This window comes from Amborella trichopoda, chromosome 3 (genome assembly GCF_054954075.1).
Source record: "Amborella trichopoda isolate Santa Cruz 75 chromosome 3, AtrichopodaSantaCruz75HAP2 v2.0, whole genome shotgun sequence".
Lineage (NCBI taxonomy): Eukaryota > Viridiplantae > Streptophyta > Magnoliopsida > Amborellales > Amborellaceae > Amborella > Amborella trichopoda.
Genome location: NC_142338.1, coordinates 21,249,187 through 21,258,482, shown reverse-complemented (window position 1 = coordinate 21,258,482; position 9,296 = coordinate 21,249,187). Strand labels below are relative to the sequence as shown.

Genomic DNA, 9,296 nt, shown 5'->3' with positions numbered 1-9,296 from the left:
TAGGAACTCCAAGCATATAAACCAATGTTTTTATCACCTGAGGAATGAGGTGAGACTGAGAAATATCTAGATCCAAATAAATTAAATATTCTAGTGGGAGCACCTGCTAGTATTTGACATGCCAAATGGAACAACAGACTATAATGTTGTTCACCCATAGAACCCAAATGTTTGGTGCTGGTTGTATGACTACAAAAAGGAGCTGCTTATTTGAAAAACTCTTTTGAGCCCGTGAACATACGACCCCATGTGATGAGGGTACGTGATGGTCTTTTGCGACAACAGGCCCACGATTCGCGATGTGATGTGAAAGATGAGCTACAACCATTTTTGGGATGAGATCCGAGCAACAAAGAGAAAAATGTGTTACTTCTATAAATCCTTTTGCGAAAGGATTGATGGAGAAAACCATGATTAATGTATTGAGAGAATAAATTTAAATACTTGAGAGAGTTTGTAATTAGGAGAGAGAGATGAGAATGAGAGAAAGTGAGAATGTAAGACCTTCAAAGGCCAAGTGGGAGATGTTGGGTTCATGTGGCCTTCAAAGGCCTTGTGAGTGCATGTAAAATGAAATGATATAATGGAACATGAACTCAGTGGGAGTGTGATCCCTCATGGGCCATACTAAGCAAACGATGGTTTGCTGATACTGATCTGTGCTTAACGATTTAGGTCAGTCGGTTGGAAAAAACCTATGTTACATGGGCATGAAGAACAAACCAATGAGGGTTTATGGGTTAGCCCTTGATGAGGTCGGAGAACATGCCCGGATGAGTGAGCCGAGGGATTGTGTGACCCTTGTGTGTGATGATGGCCTATAGAAACAAGGGCCAAAATCTCATCCATGTATTATTACACGGCATGCAAATTGATAGATTGTTCGGGAAAGCTAGAAATCTACCTTTTAGGGTGAAGAGTATGCATGTGCGAGAGATACCTCTATGAACCATAGGAGCTATGGTCGCATCAGGTCTAGGTGACATTGACTCGTCTCTAGGAGAGGACCTAAAATCCACAGATTGAGATTGCGATCCCTTGGCTCATCGATCGGACTTTGGTGACCCGTTAATGAGCCCCTGCTTGGACTGTGGGTCATGGGAAACACTGGTTGGTCTGATAAAGCAAGTGTGGTCTGTAGTCCACAATCTGTGCCCCGTGATTATTGATTCCTAAACCATATGAATCATTTTCCCATCAAATTAATTTAATTGTGTTTGTTTTATGATGAAAATTATTTTAAGAATATTATTTGAATTTTAATGAACTCCTGAATATTTTATTTATAATTTTTCGATTTATAAAATTAAAGATATTGATTTTACCATTATTTAAATATTCAAATAATATTCTAAAATCCTTTTATTAATTTTAAATATATAAAAATATAATGGGGGCCCATTGTGCATATGGGCCTGCCATTTTTTTAGAAGGTGGGGCCCATGAGTGCCTGCCTTGGGTGGCACGCCCCACTCTTATTCTCTTTCCTATTTTTTTATGATATGGCATGCAGCCATATGGTTGGAAGATATTGACTAAATACTGACTTGATATATCTTTGAAATATTTTGTGGAAAAATTGAGTAGACTTGTGCTATTTTATAGTATGCACAATATTTTGATTAGATTTATTTTATTTAATTTCTAATGATGAGAAAATGGTTTAGGAAAAGGGGATAATGGTTCCGGCACTTTACATAATGTTGAAGGCCCATCTATGGAATTGATGGCCCAAATCTCTCAACCTACAAGTCACCTTTGATCGACAATCTATGTTCAGTCTCACAAGAAGTGGCAAGCCAAAGAAAACCCTAAGAAACCCTAATCTTAGTCAAAGACTATAAAAAGAGATTGTCTCTACCAAAAAATCTCTACACCTTATCTTTCTGTCTCTCTCTCTTAAGAATGTTTATCTCTCTTTCCCACATTGTGAAAGAACCTAAGGTTTTAAATTATGGAGTTCTTCTCTCCTATCTCTCAAATACGGATTTATGGCTAAGGGTTTTAGGGTTTAGCAAAAAGAGAATCCTTCTCTCTCAAATTAGGTCCCTAAGAGAATTCACCTGGGTTTGAGTTTGTGATCAAAGGGGTTCATGTTCTATTGGTGTGGCTTCGCCGAAATTTGTTTTCCCGGTTCGAGATTGCTAGACCGTTGATCCAGCGCCATCGGATGGTGGTGACTCGGTGTGAGGTGTAATAAGCCCGGTTGAGGTATCCGGCACTCTTCCTTTTGTTTCTTACAATCTTATCGTTTATTCTCAAGCATAGTGCATAGTTGTTTCAATGACATCAGGTTGCTAAGATCTTGGTTTTAATGTTATGTTAATTTTATTTTGAAATTTATCTTATTATAATAGAGACCACATGTAAGTGATTTTTGCTAAAAGAAAGGGCATGAAGAAGTTGATATATTTCGAACAGAAAAAGTTTATATAGAGCCGAGGCTCTAAACAATCAAATTAGAGCCTAACTCAAAAATTTCACCAAAAGAGGTTGTTTTGATGCCCAAATATCCTCAAATAGATCATTTTGACGTCAAGATGCATGGACATGAAAAAAAAATTGATTTCAAGTTTTGAAAATAATGTATTTTGTAATGCATTTTTGGACTGTCAATTTTCAAGATTTTCAACTTTTTATAGATATGTTGATATATACTATTTTTGAAGCTTTAGACTTATAAAAAAAAGATGAAAATATATTTTATCACAGATTTCCAATATTAAAACCACATTTTTCAAGACTATTTAAAGGTAGGCTCTATACAAACCGCACCCTATTTCTGATGGACAAGAATATACTCCTTTATATCTTTATTCATGGTCAGGCGCATTGTGCCTGAAGGATAAAAGCAAAAGTCGCTTCATACTTAACTGTATTAAATTTATTCGGAGTACGAAATCACACAATGAAATAAAAATCAAGTTACTGAACGGAGAAACAGAAATTTAATTTGCCATAACAAGGTCAATTCATAACGAGAGATAGAGAGAGTGAGATAGATTAAAATGGGAGCTGCATTATTTGCAATTACATTAATTTCAGTAAAATAAACCTACACAAATAACTAGCTAAAGCTCAATGTGAACAACGGAGACAATTCTATGAAAAGCCTAGAGAAGGGGGGTAAGGAACATCCATCTCCAATATTTGCACTGATCATTCGTGTTTAAAACCAACTAGAAAATTAGAGTGTAATCTCAAATTAAATCCTCCTTGTCGGAAATGTCGTCCTCATAAGGGACAATAATTAAATTCATTATCTCAGTCTCGCTGACTATGGATTTGCAGAAAAAAAGGAGTGATTTCAAGTCAATCTTGACTATCCATTCTGAGGAATTCAGAGATGTGCACCATTTTTTAAACTTCAATTTCAAAATCAAAGCCAAGGTTTTGAAGTAGGGGTTTACTTTTATCCTAAAGATGGGGCTAACCGCACCCAGTGATATCTTCCAAAATATAATTAAGCTGATCTATGGCAAAGGAAAATATGATGGCTTCCCTTTGATTCCATCCCATTAAAGAACAGCTTAATTCGAGCTCTATTTTCTTGATGTTATCTGCAAATATAACATTATCATCATCGGAGCTTTATCCCGGCTACTTGGGGACAAGAGCCTGCAAAGACAAAAAAAACAAACTTAAATGGCTGAATTTTGAAATTTAAGCAAATTAATACAAGTAATTGGTGCAATTAAGAGATTTAAGAGATCCAAAAGTATTTTGATCAAGAGAGTGCGGCCTATTCATAAGCAGTAAATCGAAGCATCAACACATCAGGAAATAAGCCATGGCCTTCTCTCTCCCCATTCATCAAGCTTTCTGAATCTTCAGACGATGTGCAAACACTACGAGAGGCTACCCATGAATAAGTTGCACTATCTTGAACAAAATTTATTTGGGTCTTCAAATCTCCAATTCCCCACATTAATCAAAAGTGAGAGAATTGGGGTGACCATTCCAACAAAAACAAAAAATAAAAAATAAAAAGTAAAAAAAACGAAAAACAGAATTAGCTTGGGGTGACCATTCCAACAAAAACAAAAAACAATAACAAAAAAAAGGAAAAAAAAGCGAAAAAGAGAATTGGGATTTTGGGGGGTGTTCACATGTTGATGAGAGAGAGAAGGGATGTTGAATGTGCATGTGTAGAGAGAGAGAGCTTTAGTTGTGGAGCGAGACTGGCAGGGACGCCTTAAATAGCCAAAGGCAAATTCATATTACACAAACAAAGAGATTTGTTTTTCCTTACGTAATTGATGTGATGATATATGGGAATCAGAGTGCAGAGGTAAGGCACCAAAAAAGGGATCTGGTGCACTGGTTCCTGGCTCTTCTTTAAACATGAAAAACTTTGAATCCTAATGAAAAAATGGGAAAGAGTTGGCGAAATTATTGAAGGTAGTCTGATGGTTAAAAGTGGAGATGAGCTTCTTTTTAGTGAAACATCGATCGGGACCTGGGGTTTTACCAGGTGGGTTTGAACGTCTGAACTTAAATCGGAGTGGTGGTTTTGGGGTTGCGTCAATGAAGAGTGTTTACCTTACATAGTAAATCTCCTCTGGATATTTCTATTAAAAAGTGGTCTCTCTCTCTCATTATTTCAGTAAAAGTCGATACCATTACTCATTGAGACTAATGGAAGAAAGATGAATTCTCTCTCTCTCTCAATGGTGATCCTCTTTAGAGAAATGGGCAAAAAGAATTTAGGTTTATCAGAGTGGCGTAATTAAAGAGTTTTTCCTCAACTGTAAACCCATTGTTCATAATACTTGCAAAATGTAAATGTGGTGATTGAGTATAAAAGGCCGCAAAGAATTTTCATCTCTCTCTCTCTCTGATATTTTTGAGGCATGTGCAATTTCTTAAGAGTTCGAGTGCATCTACGTGGGCAGTCTAGTGTAGGAGGACATTATAAACCCTAGAAATGGTGTTTGTTTCTTCGTATTGAAACCTCTTACCCCCATTTGGAAACATGTTCCGTTTTCTGAAAATTAAATTTGGGTAGAGTATTAAAGGTAACATTTCCATTAATAAACCCACATTCACTTTTTTTGCTTTTGGCGTGCGTCGCCTTTCAAATTCATGGAAGATCAGGAATCACACTCTTCTCTTCTTGCAGTCAATTACCATAATGACCCCTCGTTTTTTTTTTTTTGACCACTAGTCCTCTTTTAATTTGGTGGACTATGATTAGGGTAGTTTTTCTTTTTTTTTCATGCCAACATTATTTCATGATGATCTCCAGGCATAAGATATCCCATTAGTTCCCAATGAACAATATTCAACAATTGACAATTAATCTTGGCCTTTCAATATTGGAACCAACGGTTCGTGCCTTCACCGATAATATATACAATAATGCAAATACCACTTTTGATTAGTTTTAAGGAGGTGACCAGGCTCATAGTTCAAATTTTTTTTTTTCAAGCTTTATTACACAATGCTGAATTGCATATCTCATGACTATAGGTGATTTGTGACCTTATACCATAAGAATACAACCTCATAATGTAGAACTCCACTATTCTAACCAGATGAATCACACCCAACTTGACCATGCGTGAGGGATCTCGTCCATCACATCCACATTAGAAATCCATATGCCACTTGTTTGGTGCACCACACAATAATGGACAAGATGAACTTGGTTCCTCTAAGTATCTTGTTCACTTTTTATTATTACTCTTGTTATACCTGATGTTCGCTTAAATTAAAACGAATAGGTATTGTTAAGTATTCATTTATAAAAGACATTGTATTCTATAAGTTAATTCACCATTGTTACAAGGTCATGGTCACTCCTAACTGTTAGATGACGAATTGGATAGTTTGGGATGTATCACAAACTTCGAAAAAGTTTTTTGTGAAATTTGAGTTTAGTCAATGATACACTTACAGTCACCCAATTTAAAATCAGACAGACACGATTGATTGTGGACTAAAAGTAAAATGGTATCTATGCATACCTTTAAAATTGTTTCATGCAGGCTACACCGCATGACTACATATTTTTTTGGGTAAGTCAGTGGGGAAGAAGGCACCCTACCTGAATTTTTCATTAATAGGACAAAGAAGAAAACATTATTTTACAACCCTATAATAGGACAGTTGCTCCAAATCATGTAATAATAGAAGAGAAAGAAAGTCTGGTGGACGATGGCCTCAAATTGTTGCACCTGCAGAAGCCGATGCTTTCTTAGCTAGAGCATTAGCGACCATATTCGCCTCGTGAAAAACCTTGAGAAATATTCCACATATGTGCCGAGAGCCTTGAATGACAATTGTCAACTATCGTTAGTTATTTCCATAGGGCACTGCAACAATCTGAATAGCATCACTAGCAAAAGTGAATCACTTTATATCTGTATCGAGAGGCAACCCATCTAGATAACTAAGAGAATGCCTTCCTCAGCAGTTTGAAATTCTGCATAATTATTAGACGCAACTCCAAAGTGTTTAGTGAATACTGCCACAAATCTACCATTGCTATTTCTTATGACCCCACCCCCTCCTGCAAAACCAGGATTATGCAAGGATGTACCCTCAATATTCAACTTATAACACTGAACCTCAGGAAATGACCATGCGACTAGGACTGAGGATTTCGAATTCTTCTGGCGCCTGTTGATCTTCAATAATTTAACTTCTGCTAGGGCATTGACATGTGTAAAGCATGACTACATATACAGTCCAAAAAGTGTAAAGTATCTATCTTAAAGATGAATGCAAGTAGGTGTTCCCTCTAAAAGTAATGGAAACTAACGATCCAAATATTTTCTTACTAGAATTATTATTTTTGATTTTTAAAATTCATTTATTTTTTAATATTTATGATCACCATGTTAAAGATTACATGCTCTTAAAAAATTTAGTCAAAAAATTCATCTCAAAAATATATTTATTAAGATGCTTGCATTTCTATATATGCGGGAGAAGTGGACATGGCTCTTATTTTGCATTAGTAATATAGCAGTTCTGGTGCCCATAAGAGGTACGACTTTTACTGACCCTCAAAACCTGAAATTCATAAAAAATTATGTGGACCAGACAATCAGTTCGAATTTTTTTTTCCATTTTTTGAAATTTTCGTGTTTCTTCTTTTTTAATATCAAGAGCTGGTCAAGTGAAGAAAATTAAAAAACGAAAAAAATAAGTATTTTTTTATTCTTTTTTCCAAACATTAATTGTCCTCCTAAATTTGTAAATTCGAAAACCATCCCAAGAAGCAAACATCGCAGTTCCTCAGGCATTTCTCAAATTTGGCAAAAGAGAATTTGCATATTAGTAAGTGATATGAATTTAAATATTATTTATAAACTGGAAGTTTATAATTGGAAGTTTCAATACTATAAACTGGAAGTTTCAATTTACTAGAGCATTTTCTTATTTGATAATATTAAATGCTATGACAAACTGGCTATAGCACGTTCTAGGTTATAAAAAATTGAAAATCTACATCTTCCATCCCCCAATGGAATTTCGCTAATCTTGTTACTTAGAATTTTTTTTTTTTGGCATCCCATGTCCTTACCTCTCTCCATCTTCTTTCTCTCTCCAACCATGCCCTTCAAACTCTAACCATTCCTATCCTAACTCCTCTCTAATCATGGCTTTTTCTCTCTCTAACATGTATCTCTCAAACTCCTTACCTGACCATGCCCTTTTTTTTTTTTTGGTAACTCGCTCTGACCATGTCGCTTCTTTCTCTAGGCATGATCTTTCTCTCTAAAAACCGCTTCTTTCTCTAGGCGTGATCTTTCTCTCTAAAAACCACCGCACTCTCTCTAAATGTATCTCCTCTCTCTCTCGAAACATGTCTCCTCTCTCTCTTTCTACGTCATTTTAAATCCTTTTGTTTCACTAATCATGCCCTTTCTCTTTCTAACTCCTCTAGCTATTCTCTCTCTAACTCATTCTCTCTATAATTGTATCCTCTCTCTTTCTTATCTTCTATCTACAATTATATCCTTTCTCTCTCTTTAACTCCATTCTCTCGAAATGTACCCTTTCTCTATTTAAATCCTTTATCTTTGAACATGTCATGTTTCTTTCGCTAAGACATCTCTCTAACTGCTCCCTCTGGTATAACTCCTATTTCCCTTTTTTTCTTAAGTACTCTCTCTCTGTATGTGGAATCTGTGAAGCTTTATTAGAACACTATGAAACCTTTTATATGTATTTGAGAATTTTCAGAAAGGTTGTTAAATAAGTATTCTTGAAGTTCTAGATATCAATATTTCCAGCTTCCAAAGACCTAGAACTTTCAACTTCAATGGAGTCCTCATCATCTAGTTAACAGAATTTTTGAAAAACAATTAGTTTTTATTATGGATATTGGGAAAGGTTTCATTCCAAAAATTGTTTTAAACAGCATTGCAATTCTATTATGCAATATGAATTTATTTATTGTTTACAACCAAATGACTGAACATGAAAATGCAATACAACATTTATTCATTTACACGTAAGTTAGACACTTCCAAAGGACATGGCATTTGGAAACCGTAAAATCTTTACAGCATTAAGTTTGGTTTCCAATGCTCCTATATACCTATTTGTTACATAACTACGTAAGGAGCTTTCAACTCACAAGTGTACTTTGGTAATTTCTTTAAGTTATTACTCTAATTTATCAAAAAAGTCTACTAATTCTATTTGTCTTATTCATTATTTATTATTTCATACGAGATTATTTTTCCAACATAAGCTTTTGATTTAGAAACCAAGCAATTTGCTGGTCTCAATTTTTTAAGATAAAGGCATGGCAGGTTATATCTCATACATGTGAGAATTTCTCATGTCAAATTCTAAAAAGAGAGAATAATATTGAATGACTAATTTATTAATTCTTATGCAACCAAAAATGGTAACCATTCCTCTAGGAACTCAGCTTGATTTCTTAGTAGCTCTTTATATGTATAAGCACAAGTATCATAAGTTCTTGTTAAAGCAATTACAGTTGTGGCCTGTTTTTCTAAACTATCCCACATTAGGCAGCAGACTCTTCTTCAATTGGGATTTTAAACCCATCTTAGAAATTCCTTCAGACATTACTATGCCTTTCTTGAACTTGTAAAAGATAACAATAATTGCTTTTCAAATTCATGGCTACTCTATGGAAGGCAAGCTATAGGTTATATTGAGTTTAGGAGTTTTACTATTAAAGAACATCTTGATATAACCTATTTACATATGCCATTTCACAAAATTCCATTAGCAAATAGGTCGTTCAAAGTTCATAACGACTTAAAATAAAACTCAATTAGAAACCAAGGACTGCCACTTGCTTACTC

The 9,296-nt window shown here is 35.1% G+C and overlaps 1 long non-coding RNA gene across 1 annotated transcript; it reads right to left on the bottom strand.

The window, feature by feature from the left end:
• Positions 1-2,999: 2,999 nt before the first annotated feature.
• Positions 3,000-4,246, bottom strand: LOC110007551 (uncharacterized). Its single transcript, XR_002281497.2, has 2 exons — positions 4,110-4,246; positions 3,000-3,618 (listed from the first exon to the last, which is right to left on the bottom strand). It is a non-coding gene; the product is annotated as an uncharacterized LOC110007551 (long non-coding RNA).
• Positions 4,247-9,296: the final 5,050 nt, after the last annotated feature.